We start from the raw sequence: 14,797 nt of genomic DNA on the forward strand, positions 1-14,797 counted from the left end.
ATTTGTTGACTCTCTGTTGACCAACCACTTGTGGGTAAAACTGAGTATATTACACTAGCTAGTATTAGCACTCAAGGAGAAAACTGAGCACACAAAAAATGCTAGTATATGACTCGGGGGTATACCTGAGTATATCTAAATTTCCAGGGTTAGACCCGAGGACGGGTGTTGCGGTGCAGAAGTGGAAGACGTGCCATTGTTGACGCGTGTCGCGGTGCAGACGTGCAAATAGTGGACGCGTAGGACGCGGGTCGCATTTAGGACGCGTAAGCCCCTCCCTCCCTCTGCACACAGTCGTCTCATTCTCGCTCACGCACGAAACCACCCCTCTCACGTCCCATCAACTTCTCCAAATCGAAAAAACCCCAACCGCCGTACGCACGCTACCCTGCCGGCGATGGAGAAGAAGAATGCGCCGGCGGCCGTCGCCTCCGAGGCCGTCGCCTCCGAGCCCGTCGCCGCCGAGGCCGTCGCCGCCGAGCGCGTCGCCGCCGAGCGCGTCGCCTCCGAGGGCGGCGCATCCAAGCGCGGCGCCTCCGTGAACTGGGCCTCTCTCTCGGCTGATGGACCACTTCACAAGATCGGCCAATGCTTACTGGCGAACGAGGAGTACGCCGACACCTACTCTGCTATGAGGCAAGTCTGTAGAAATTGGCGCTCAGGTTTGCCTGAGCCCGACGTGCACCTGGACGAATGGATCATGCTACACCATGCCCTTCCACGCGTCGCTGAGTTCACCTTCCTCCAACTCGGCACATCACGCTACGTCACCATAGATCTATCGGAAGTTCATACAAGGTTCAAATTCCTCCATATCTACCTTTTTATTTTCAATCTTAAACACATCTTAGTGCTGAATGTTATCTTCATCAATATATTTTAGATACTACTTCGTCGGCTTTTGCCGTGGTGTCATCGTGCTTGCCCAGAAGAACCCGCCGCACAAGATACGGCTGCTGAACCCACTCACAAAGAAATCGAACACTATGTTTGAGGCGCAGATGCCATCTGTTTTTCTGAAATCAGTCGCTGTTATCAAATCCCCGACTATGGTCTTCGTTGCCGCACATTACCCGTCGGAAATTGGTTGGGTCGATGAGAGCACTCCAACTAAGGATATAAATGAAGATTGGGGAGAAGGAAGATTTTTGATCAAGAACCATTGTCTGCGTTGCATTACCCCGTTCAATGGTGAACTGTATGCAGTAGCTGTGGACAATTTTGAGATCGGAAGAACAGTGTGCACCAATGTACAGTTGCGGCAGCGCGCGAGCACTGTCAAGATGGAGACACTAATTTCATTTCCAGAACTTGGACGTCAGAAGTTCTACCTTGTGAAGTCGGATGGTGATCTGCTGCTTGTGTTGTTGGTCAGCGAGGCTTTGGCGGGCAAACCATTGGTGTACTGTGTGGACACTTAGAGCCGCTCTCTCCATCCGGTCAGTAACATTGGCAGTAATGCCTTCTTCGTGAATTATATCCGGTGTATCTCCGTCGACACCAGAGTGTACCCGACACTTCGACCTGGCAGCATCTACTACGCGGATTTGGGTTATATCAGAGAGTACTCTCATGATACAAAGGCCTGGGATGAGTGACCAATACGTGTGGATAGAATAGGAAGCTACGGTATGAGAAATGAACACAAGCCATACCGTTTGGAGGATGTATTGGCCGCACACTGCAGACGGAAGGAGTTCAATGAATATTTCCTTGGGGAAATGCACGAATGGAGCGACGAAGAAATATATGAGGAGGAATGAAGAACAAATTCATTCATCCTAATCTTCTTGTTGTCCATACATTGCGTGCGTCTTGTATATTTTTCAGCTTAGTTTGTCGTGAACATTAACAACGTTATTGCCTGCTTTTGGCTGCTGTATGCAGTTTATGTATTATACTTAGTTTTGTGATTATGCTGTTGTGAATTTATCATATACTAGCTTCTAGATTTGCTACTAGATTTGCTGCCATATTGGGCAAAAAACGAGGGCCAAAAGGCATAAATAACCCCAGAGATTTGCTACTAGATTTGCTGCCATATTGAAGAAAGACAGAAATAGAAGCTTCTCTAGATTTGATACTAATTTGGTGAAAAAGATAGAGAGAGAAAGAGGGGAAAATGTGCTCTTAAAAATGCCAATTTGGACCGAGAGAGACAAAACCCAGCTCCTGCTCACGTGCAACCAAACGCTTCTCGTCCTGTCCCACGCGGTCCCTTTCTACTAGCCCCACGCGACGTGGCCCCACACGATGCAGCCCCACACGATGCGGCCCCACAGACGACGCGGCGCAACACGTCAGCACAGAACGTCCAAATAAACGGATTCCTTCCGTCCGAGCTCCTTCTGCGGGTTTCAGACATAGGCTTGGGGAAAACTGAGGAAAAACTAAGGGGCTGGGGAAAAGTGAGTACAACTAACGACCTGAGGGCACGAAAATAGAAATCCCTATTTTAAAATTAGATTTTGAAAAGGCGTATGATAAGGTCAAGTGGTCTTTCCTACACCAGACTCTCAGGATGAAAGGTTTTTCTCCTGAGTGGCGTGCTCTAATCAATGATTTTGTGTATGGAGGAAGTGTGGCAATCCGGGTTAATAATGACATCAGACACTATTTCCAGACACGAAAAGGGTTACGCCAGGGTGATCCGTTGTCACCAATGTTGTTTAACATTGTAGCGGATATGCTGGCTATCCTGATAGAGCGGGCCAATTCTGAAGGTCAGATTGAAGGGGTGATTCCACACCTGATCGATGGTGGTTTATCTATCCTTCAATATGCCGATGACACATTTCTATTTATGGATCATGATCTCGAAAAAGCTCGCAATCTGAAATTAATTTTGGTGGCTTTTGAGCAGTTATCGGGATTAAAAATCAATTTCCATAAAAGTGAATTGTTTTGCTTTGGTGATGCCCAAAACGATACGACTCTATATGCAGAGTTGTTTGGTGGCGGGCAAAGCCAGTTTCCTATTCATTATCGAAAACTCACAATTGCTGAATGGAAAATAGTGGAAAAAAGACTACAAAAACGCCTTAGTAGTTGGAAGCGTAAATTGTTGTCCCTGGGAGGAAGATTGATACTCATTAATTCAGTACTGACTGATGGGATTCGTAGCATAGAAAACAAAAAATTTCCTACAGCAAGATCGAAACACAAGCCAAGATGCAATCTAGAAGATGGTAGCAACGAGGGGATCACGAGACTAACCCTTGAAGATTTCCAAAGCCTACGAGATTAGATCTCGTTGTTGCATAAGATGATCACTTGCCGCTTTCAAAAGCGCGTAGAAGATCTTGACGGTGCCACAGTCAGGCAGCACCTCCGTACTCGGTCACACGTTCGGTGTTGATGACGACGTCCTTCTCCTCGTTCCAGCGGGCAGCGGATGTAGTAGATCCTCCTCGGAATCCCGCCAGCACGACGGCGTGGTGGTGGTGGTGGTGGAGAAATCCTGCAGGGCTTCGCCGTAGCCGTGCAAGAGGGAGGAGGAGGAAGGGGCGGCTAGGGTTTGGGGAGAGGGAGCTTGGGCTGCGACTTGGGCAGCTCTTGGGGCTCCCCTTGCCGTCCTTTTATAGGTGGAAAAGGTCCTTGGGTCGTCCAAGACCTGCCCCCAAAGTTTGGGAGAGTTCCGGTAGGTTTCTGTCAGCCGAAACCTACTAGAACTAGGACTGTTTTGCCAAATCCGAATCTGCCTTAGGGGAAACTTCTTAACCCTTAAGGAAAACGTGGATACACCTATTATGGAACCCTCCGGACTTCCTTAGACAGCCCGGGTCGTCCCGGACACTTCCGGAACCTTCCACAATATTCCGGACTATTCCGGTCCTTCCAAAACCTTCTAGAAGCTCCGGTCAAAACACCGGACTTTTTCCGAACCCCGGAAAATGACTTCCCATATATGAATCTTATTCTCCGGACCATTCCGGACCTCCTCGGGATGTCCTGGATCCCATCCGAGACTCCGAACAAAACTTCGAACTCCATTCCATATTCCATATCTACTTAAATGACATCAAACCTTAAGTGTGTCACCCTACAGTTCGTGAACTATGCATACATGGTTGAGACTTCTCTCCGACCAATAACCAATAGCGGGATCTGGAGATCCATAATGGCTCCCACATATTCAACGATAACTTAGTGATCGATTGAACCATTTACATACGATACCGATTCCCTTTGTCACGCGATATTTTACTTGTCCGAGGTTTGATCATCGGTATCTCCATACCTCGTTCAACCTCGTCTCCGACAAGTACTCTTTACTCGTACCGTGGTATATCATCTCTTATGAACCATTCATATGCTTGCAAGCTAATCAGACGACATTCCACCGAGAGGGCCCAGAGTATATCTATCCGTCATCGGGATGGACAAATCCCACTCTTGATCCATATGCCTCAACTCATACTTTCCGAATACTTAATCACACCTTTATAACCACCAGTTTACGCAATGGCGTTTGATGTAATCAAAGTACCCTTCCGGTGTAAGTGATTTACACGATCTCATGGTCGAAGGACTAGGTAACTATGTATCGAAAGCTTATAGCAAACTGAACTTAATGACATGATCTTATGCTACGCTTATTTAGGTGTGTGTCTATTATATCATTCACTCAATGACATAACCTTGTTATTAATAACATCCAATGTTCATGATCACGAAACCATGATCATCTATTAATCAACAAGCTAGTTATACAAGAGGCTTACTAGGGACTCCTTGTTGTTTACATAACACACATGTATCAATGTTTCGGTTAATACAATTTTAGCATGGTATGCAAACATTATCATAAACACAAAGATATATTATAATAACCATTTTATTATTGCCTCTTGGGCATATCTCCAACAGTCTCCCACTTGCACTAGAGTCAATAATCTAGTTTACATTTGTAAAGATATAACACCTTGGCCTTCTGGTGCTTTATCATGTTTTGCTCACGGGAGAGGTTTTAGTCAACGGATCTGACATGCTCAGAAACGTATGTATTTTGCAATTCATTTGCGTCTTCACGCATCACTCATTTTCCAAATGAGTCGGCATTAAATATGTTTGGTCTTCTGGTGGAACCTTAATTCCGCGGTCTGAAATATGTCACTAATATTGTCACATACAATATGGCTTCAAAGTTCTAACACTATCGGAACTACACCAAGTTCTCAAAGAACTTTTCGACTTAACATCCTTAATCATTGTCAAAACAATGACATACTCTGCCTTCTTTTGTAGAATCCGTCACAATATTTAGAACTTTTCTAAATCTAGTATTGTGCTACCTTTTAAACAACACTTAGCCTAATTGAGATTTGAAATTCATTTTTATATGTGACCAAACTAATATCGGTGCAACAACTTACAGCGATTTGTTTGTCATTACCTCATACAAAACTATATATATATATATGGAAAATAGTGGGCTACCATGGGTGATAGCTATGCACCTTCATCCAGCCATTTATCTGCTCTATAGAGAATTTTCCACCGTAGATGTACTTCACACCGTTAGTCCTTCCCGTTAGCCACTTTTCTCTCTTTCCTCCACCTAATAACAAACCCACCCGACACCTCATTAAAAAAAAGAAACACCCACACGGTTCACTCCATCCCCATTCCCCACCACCGCTACCAGTCCTCCCTGACATCCCGACGACGGCAATCCCCCCGTGCAGCCGCGCTGCACCACCCATGCTCCGCCCAACCAGCCTCAGCGCGCCGCTCCATTTCCTGGCTCCAGGCCGCACCGTACAGGCGCCGTGCTACCTTGCCAAGGAGTAGGTGACGGTGGAGGCCGCTGCGGCGGAGATGTAGTTCCTCACAGCCACACGCGCCGGTCAGGCCACTTCATCCCTGCGAGTCAGACGGTGGAGGTGGGGCTGCGGGATCCAAAGTTTCTAGCCCGGCCGCTCAGCCCCGTTTCAGCCCCTGCACGAAGCCCCCACCCGGCCGACCGGTTCCATCCCGATCCATCTTCGCGCGAGACTCCTTGCAGTTTTTTCGATCTAAATTTGCTTCACCTGGTTTTTTCCGATCTGGCTTTTTTCTTCACCATTTGATGCAATCGGGGTCGATGTTGATGTTTGTGGACATGGTGTGTTCCAAGTCTAGATCCCGTGGAAAGTCATGTTAATTCTCGCTGTATTCTTCGATCCAGATCTTTTTTTCATCTACGTTTACTTCACAGGAGAAAACATGGGAAGTTGCTTCGCAGGTGGTGGCGACCGAGCTGCCAGTGGGGTTCTCCTGGCTAGATCTGGCCGCCGTGCACGGTTCCGTGTTTGGTTGCTCCGGCTGCACGGCGGCAGCGGGCCGCCAGGGGATGGTTCGGTGCCAGCGGCTGGCTGTTTTCAGTTTTCCACTGTTCAACCATCGTGTGTTCTTTTTGTACGCCAGCGCCAGGAGATGGATTTGTTCCTCACGCCGCCTCCTTTTGCTATCCATCCATGGCGTTTAACCTTTCTTCTCTCCTCTCTGAGTGTTATTGTTTTCTCCGGATGAAGTCGCCCAGCTCATCCTTTTTTTCGAACTCTTTGTTGGACTTCTGGTTTGGTTCTTTGAGCTGGAAAATTAAGATGATATTGTTTGGTGCACGGCATGAACTATGAAGAACTATGGACAAACTTCACCAGCTCGGTTCAGGGAATTGGGTCAATGTTGATTATGTGTAAACTTTACAATGAAAAAGTTGTGTTATTTATCTCGTAATTTTGTTCCACCCATTCCATGTATGTTAGTTTTTTACAGAAAGTTTTCGGTCCAAGTTTTTCTACAGAATGGTTTGACTTTCTTGTCGATTATCTGAATAGTAGTACTGCATTGAGTGCGTTTTTAATTTGCAAGCAAGTGTTCCCAGATTTGTGATTCAATTTTTTATAAGCTATAATTCTCCAGATTAGATTTGATTTCATATTATTTTTTGTTCAGTAGGTGCCGTTGCGAGGAAGGAGAATTAGGGGAGTAGGCAAGCCCGAGGAATTTTTTTCGATGTAGATCCCATGTTCATTTAACTAAAGGGTGAACTTTATGAGGAAATTTTATGGGAAAAGTTGTGTTAATTTATCTTGTAATGTTTTCCGATCTGGATCCCATGTCCATCATAGAAAGGTTTTTCAAATGCTAAGCTAGTTAATGGTGTATTGAACCGAACTTACTTAATTACACCGAGGGATGTTTTGCACTCCGAGCTGCACCTACACCTGCCCATCAGAAATAATATAATCTTGCAAGGACATGCCCCATGTCGCATGCCACAGAGAGCGCATAAAAGATTCGGACAGAAGGGTAACGGGGACTCACGGAAAGCACGAATCATCGCAGGCGATCCAACGGCCAGTAGCACGTGCGTAGCTATCACCCCGGCTAGAAAATCCGCGTCGTATATATATATATATATATATATATATATATATATATATATATATATATATATATATAGAGCCTAACTATTCTCGAACCCCCCTTTTAAAGGGGTTCTAGAATAGCTATTCTACAACCCTCTAAAAAGACCTTCTACCGAACCCGACCCACCTTTCCCGAATCGGAGAGAAAACCCACGAAACCCACTCGTCCCACCGACTGAACTCCCGCACGGCTTCCACCGACGGTGCCGCCCCCCCCCGGCCCCCCACACCCCCCGTCGTCTCCGTCGCCTAACCCCCACCCTCTACCCCGTTCTGGATCGGCCGGCCAATCGAGCCCCTCACTGCGGCGAGATCCTTCACCGCCCTCCCCAACCTCCCGAGCGCCGCCCGCAGCCGCCCTCCCCAACCTCTGCGAGCCGCCGGCTGCCGCCCCACCCACAACCTCCTTCGCCGGCGCCGCGCTGCGACCACACCTTCTTCCTTCGCCGACGGCCCGCCGCCCCGCCGCACTTTCTTCCTTAGCCGGCGCCCAACCTCGTCACCTCCCCTGCGGCGCCCCACCTCCTTGAGCACCGGCGGCGCCTCCGCACCTCCACTTCTTCCCGAATAGTGGCGGCGCCTCCACTTGCGTCCTGGGCGGTCGGCGGCGATCTGCACCTCGACCTCCATCCCGGATGGTCACGGTCACGGTGGCCAGTTTAGCTCTGAATCTCCCCGAGCGCTGCTCCGAATCTCCCCAAGTACCGGTCTGAACCTGCCCCAATTAAACCTCTCACCGCGAGGTAGACTTCCGGCGGCCGCAGACGTGGATTTCCAACCACCGTGAGTATGTACTTGTCCTCATTGGCTCGTATTCTACCGTTGTCCCCTGCAAAGCTATGTGTTTTTCTCCTGCTGCTGCATCCTCCTGTGTGTATGTATTGCTGAAGCTGCTAAATCCAATCCCTGGTGTAAGGGAAGTGCATCTCTAAGTTTGTTGCCTACTATATTATTACAGTTTAGTAAATTTAATTGGCTACTAAAAGAGAGTAAAATCAGTGAAGATCTATTGCTATGTATTTTTTGCTTTGATTGATTTGCTGGTTGGTTGGTAGTTGTTGGTAAATACCTGGTGTTTGTTGTGTATAGAAGTTCATTCTTTAACTCTCGGGCAGTTCACCATAGAAAAAACTAAAGTGAAGTTTTCTATCCAGAACTTTAGAGTAGAAATTCTAAGTTCTATTTTATTCTGTTATTTCAATTTTTGAAGTTCACGGATAGAAAAATGTGAAGTTCACCTAGACATGATTGTGACGTTCAGAGATAGCCTAGCCTATGTCAAGTTTGGATGGTGCTGCCCTTGTTTTTTTTTGCATCTGTATAGCTGTCTTCAATTGTAATTTGAAGCCATCAAAATAATTCCTAGTTCATTATATTGGTTTGGCACCTCTAAAAAAACTGGACGATCATTATGAAATCGAACATTAGAATTTTGAGAAAAAATTCAGGATGTTCATTTTTTCATGAATTTGTTCCCCTCTTGAAAGTGCATTTCTTATATATGGGGAGTGCTGATGTGAACTGCTTCTGCCGATTGGGTTCTGCTATTTTCTACTATCTTTTCCTTGTCAAATTTCCTTGCGAATAGTTGAAAAAAAGTACATGAAGTACATTGTTAAAGTTCAGTAGGTAAGCTCGAGAAGTTTAGCTTGTATGCATGTGAGGTTTACTTATAAGGTTCACTTTTCTTGTCTGCAAGGTTCACTACAGAGTTTGCAAGGTTCACTACAGAGTTTGTCCGCAGTCAGATGAATTGTGCTGGTTCACACGAACTACAGTACTGACCTAGTTTCTCATTGTTGTGCTGCTTCTGAACCACTGCTGTTTATGATTGAGGTAGTTTGTTTACCCTTCTTAGCATTTTGTTTGGGCAAACGATTGGACGATTCCAACACACAAAATGTAATTTCAGAAGTTCTGTACCCCATCTCATCAAGATCATTATGCCTATTAACTTAGAAAAGGTAAACAATAGGAAGTCCACTTATTAAGTGGCATATGATTATTTACCCAAGCCCACTATAAAAAACTTTTGAGTTTGATGTGTAAAACAATTAAAGTTCACTTTTTGTTTTGTAGAGTTTGATGTGTTAAACCAAAGTAGCAGTTCACTATATTCAGTTTCTGAAGTTCATTTTAGTTCTGAACATTTATCTTATGTCGTCAGTTAACTATATAGAGTGTTTCAGTTGTCTTACATTTTGTTTTCAGTTAGTGGCATGTTAAGCGAAGTAGGCTGTGTTGTCTGCCAAGACAGTACTAATAGTATTATGATCTTACGTGGATGTTGGATGCTAGCACTGTAGGTAGTTGATTTGCATACAAGCTACCGCGCGTTATATATCCTCTACCGCGCGTCGTCTGGTTAATCACCAGAGCAACCCGGTGCAAAAAATTTCAATTCACCCACGAGGAAAAAGTTCAATTTTGTTGTCACGAGGTTCACTATTTTGAAAACCTGAAGTTCGCATCTTGTTCAAAAAGATAGAAGAAAAAATGACCTCTATGAAGTTCATTCGTTCAATTTAGAGAGTGCACTTGTTTATTTACTTCCATCTGAAAATTTAAATTTTTAATCTAAGTTTGATTGTAGTGTTGGCAAAGTTCATTTGAAGTTAACTTCGTCCCTAAAAGATTGAAGAACACTCTGCAAGTTAACTTCGTACCTAAAAAATGAGTTACTATATTAAAAGCTGCTCTTAAAAATGATTTGCAACTTTCATTTCACGGAGTTCACAACTCCAACTCAGGAAGTTAACATACATTGATATGTGGGAATAGTAGTTCCTCTAATATGTCGTAAATTAGTAACTTCTTTTGTTGATTTATCTCAGTATGAGATTAAGTATCATAACTTCTTTTGTTAATTTATCTCAGTACAACAGTGTTTTAATTGATGTATGGAGAAGATTACTGTTTGTAGAGTTGTAGATTCATGATATGTGTTCTTTGACCGGCTACACATGAAGTTCACTAAATTAAACATTCGAAGTCCACTTTGCAATTTTTAAGCCGATAAGATTTGTGGGATTCTTTTTCGAAGTTCACATTATTTCATTAGCGCAGTACACCTTTTTTTCATGTGAAGCTCGCTTCTTTTTTTAATAGGACTTAACTACCATAACAGTGCCCACAAGCAGCATGGCAACAAGCTGGGTGTTCTTGCGGCTACCTCCCGCTGTTGTTATTGCAAGTGCAATTCAGGCTCTTCATTTCATTTGGATGAAGCAACCGAACACAAGTGCACAACCGGAATAAAGATGTGGAGATGAAGAACTCATTTTTTCTAATCCATGGAGTTCATTTCTCCTAAATTTTGAAGTTCACATCTCCTGCTAATTGGAGCTAGGTAATTCAGTTCCCCTCACTTCTTATTCCCAGCACATATTGTTCACATGCTTGTGAATTCGTAAAAGTACTATGATTTATGATGTAGAAAGAAAAAGAAGCTCATATTGTTCACATGGCAAGTTTGTATTTTATTTCCAGGAGTTCTTTTTGTCTGCTTGGTAGTTTAAACAAAAAAGAAGGCGATAAAGTTTACTTTTATTTGCCTGAGAAGTTCACTCCGCAAATAAACTGAAGTTCAATCGGTACAAAATAACTGAAGTTGAATTTGTAAATAATAAAACCAACTCATTTCTATAAGACATAAAAAGTTCATTATGTGATCTACCTCTGTGCCGCCATACCTCTAGCGTGCTAGTAATGTTCAATTCGTTCACAGTTGGAGAAACTTTTTTTCAAATTAGAAAAAAATGATCTGAACTTGTATATGAATGGTTCTGAAACTTAATTATTTTGTGTTCTGAACAGCCGCTGCATGAATCTAGGTGAAGCTACATGAAATGGTTCATTTCGGTAATGGACGCTATTTGCTAGATTAAGCTACTGCTATTTTCTAGCTTTGTTCTCTCTAACTGGTAGAAAGTTGTAAAACATACCATCCAGCTACAGTTGTTAATTTGAGTAGTTAACTAGTTAATCTCAAGATATACATTTGTTAGACATTAGGCGGTACACTTCCATGTAAATTACCTTTAGTTGTTAGAACATCACTTTTTCTGGTAACAAGGTCACTTGTTTTCGTGGGATTTCATTTTCTTTTTTAGTTTATATCATTTGTCCAACACGCTTGTTTGCTTAAAAAGGAATGTTCACCACGAACATAGTTCACATTTCCTTGTCATGAAGTTCACTTAAAATAAACCAATTCACTTCTATATAAGACATAAAAAAGTTCTTATTCCGGACTTTCCCCAGGAGTTGCATTGAACTTCTGATAAATTTGCATGTTGGTGTGGAGATGCTATTTTGTGAAGTGTTGTTGGTTACAACTACATTTCAGTTCCTAGCGCTGGGCCCCGACAGAAATGGCGCACCACTTTATGTCCTTGATCAGATAGGCTGTCCTGGACCAAGCTACGTTTTTTATTTTTCTATCCAACATGCTATCAAATTGTTTTGTCTAGTCTGAACTTGAACTGCTATTTTATTTGTCAAACCATTTTCTGCCAGTCGGTTTGCTGCCTGTGTACTCCTTTAGAACTTCTGATGGCTACGTCATGTCTGAGAGAGAGGATTTACATTAGCATTGAAAGTTCACTTTTCCCTGTGTGGTAAGTTCATTCATTCTTATCATGAAGTTAAATTCGTCCGCCCGAAAAAACCTCGCTGTAATAAAGCAGGGAACAGAAGTTCACTGTGAACTGTAGGAGTTATTATTTAAACTTGAAAACATTTTATTGATTTGCTGGTTGGTTGGTAGCTGCTAACTTTTATTAATAAGCATGGAGATATTTTAAAAGTTCGGAATTTTTAAAAGCCGGCGTGTCTAGAGGAGCACTGGTGGAGCATTTCCTTGAGGCAATGGTTTGAGTGACAAAGAGGAAGCAACGGAAAGGCGTCTCCTGGGTGCTGATGCCTTTGTCAACCTACCATGCCATGGCCCTGTATGTCACACATCTTTTGAAGTTCATATTAGTGCCTTTCTAAGGTTCAGTTCTTGACTCTTTTGAAGTTCATATTAGGTTCGACAAAATGGCAGTTCTGGATCATGTGAAAACAGGGAAAAATGGTAGTTCACTCTTCATACTTTCGTGGTTGTCTGTATTAAAAGCTAGAACTCTAGTATGCTTATAGCTAGTAAAACCTTTACTTAGTAAGTTGCTGAGTTTGCTATGTAGAAACAAGAGTACTGCTTTCCAGAGGTTCAGTTTTGTATTCTGACGAAGTTCTATTTAGTGTTTCTTCTGAAATCCAGTTCAAGGTCATGACCATGTGCTTTCCAGAGGTTTAGTTTTGTATTCTTCTGAAGTTCTGTCCAATGTTTGTTCTGAAATTCAGTTCAAGGTCATGACTATAACACTCTTTTGAATATTTATTAGTTTAGATTCAAAGTCTTGTCCTTTCGGATGCAACCAATGTGCCATGCCATGGAAGCAAGTAAGCATTAAGATAAGTTCACTACATGTACACAGAGAAGTTCCTTTCTTAGTTAATTTATGTTACATTCTACCATTCATACCATGGCATTTTGTACTTTCCTGATAATAGTGTGAACTCCCTATTTGGCCAAGATCATGAGATGTCTACATTTATGAAACCTCTCTTGCGACTCCTCCAACGAGCTCTATTGGTAAGTTCACTTCTTCTAATATGTGGAGTTCACATCTCCTAATTGGTAAATTTCACATCTCCCTGCTACTTCAGTTTAGATATTCCTGCTAGGTAAATTGGTCTTTCCGATTTGAAATTTGTTGTTAACTGAATTTTGAAGTTCACAAAGGGATAAATGTGACGCTCAGATAGACATGAATGTGAGGTTCATGAATTTGTTGATGTTTGTTTTACAATCATGCTTGAAGTTCACCTCTTTTTTCTCTGGGATTTAGCCTTGTCCATTTTATCGGCAATTTTGCATTGTAATTTCCTGGAAGTGCACATTTGTCTACGTGAAAGTTCATATTTTTCTTACCAGAAGTATCTTGGTCGAAACAATTCAATTTGACTTGCAAGAGAAGTCTGATTTAATGTGAAAAATAAAGTCCACTTGTCAAGCTATAGAGGTTTGTTTTCTGAAAGCCGAAGTTCACTCCATTAAAAAAATGCTTGTATGCTTATTAGGAGAACTATATTTCTGGAGTAATTTTCCACCGGAATATACCTGTCTATGTTGACACTCCTAATTTACAAAAAGTTGGCTTTAGAATAGCTAGAGAAGTTCACTCTTGTTCAAATTCTGGTCCATATAAATTACTTGACATTTTTATTTTGTATAAGAACTAGGATGATGTATTTTATCATTTAATATCTCAGCTTCTAAGACTATTACTTAGAAGCTGCCTTTGTTTTCTGTATCATTTTCCAAAGAATCAATACTGCTTGTTTTACATTTGTGCGAGTTCACTGGTTTGTCCACATAGGAATTTGCAATTTTTTGGAAGTTAAATTTACTTTTTCCGGGGAATCCACTTTGTCGTGGGAGGAGTCCACTTTTGTCTAGTATGAAAAAAAGTATTCACAATACCAGATGCTTCCCGGATAGTATGAAAAATACTAGTTCACATTATTATTGGGGCCAGTTCACTTTCGGCTACTGTGATTTTTTCTGTGATTGTTATGGAGATTTAATCTTGGTTGTCCATTGATTTTAGATGTATTTTTCAAGTGAAACTCTGAAGCTAACTTTCATTCTTTATTTGTCTTATAGAAATGTGTGAATCTGAAATTTAACAGAGCCATCAGCATGGAGGATGAGGCAATGAATGTCAGCGGTTTTCTGCACGTGAATGTCCATAGTCCAGACATTAGAGATAGGAAGTTCAGATTTTGGCTTCGTCTTTCCAGGATTGGCTTCAAAACATGACAAATGGTTGCATGCTTTGTCTTTTCACTGTAGCTCCATGTCCGCATGCTGTCGTGAGGGTGTGTACAATTTTTTCGTGCTGCCGACTGCTATTGTGCTTGACACTCACGTTTGCATTTGGCTCTGATACTTGTAATAATTTGGCCAAATGGAGAACATATACTTTTGTTGATGTGTAATAAAAAAAAGTTCATTTATATTCACGTTGAAAGTTCAGTTTTGTGTTCGGGGGAGTTAGTGTGTCTGAGTTGGAATTTTAGTTAAAAGTGCACAATAAAAAAGAATCAAAATCGTACACTGCAAGTTGAGAAGTTCTCTTCAAATCAACAGAGTTCAGTTCCACTCACTTTTTTTATTCTTGGCACTAAGTTCACTTTATTGATCTTGGCAGCTTGTTTTATCTGACACACATTATCAGTTTTGAAGTAAGTTCTAAAGTGCACTTTGCTTGTATGAGAAGTTCAATTTACATTGGCCACGGAGAATTTTAGTTTGTACCACGTGACAGTTCACT

General features: G+C 42.5%; 1 long non-coding RNA gene across 2 annotated transcripts; it reads left to right on the top strand.

Moving 5' to 3' along the window:
- The first annotated feature begins 12,489 nt into the window (after nt 1–12,489).
- LOC127292372 (uncharacterized) lies at nt 12,490–14,486 on the top strand. 2 transcript variants are annotated; one of them, XR_011742456.1, is made up of 3 exons: nt 12,490–12,708; nt 12,808–13,053; nt 14,128–14,486. It is a non-coding gene; the product is annotated as an uncharacterized lncRNA (long non-coding RNA). The 2 variants fall into 2 exon arrangements; XR_011742455.1 differs by having other exon boundaries at nt 12,490–13,053.
- The last annotated feature ends 311 nt before the right edge of the window (nt 14,487–14,797 follow it).

Source organism: Lolium perenne, chromosome 4 (genome assembly GCF_019359855.2).
Source record: "Lolium perenne isolate Kyuss_39 chromosome 4, Kyuss_2.0, whole genome shotgun sequence".
Classification (NCBI taxonomy): domain Eukaryota; kingdom Viridiplantae; phylum Streptophyta; class Magnoliopsida; order Poales; family Poaceae; genus Lolium; species Lolium perenne.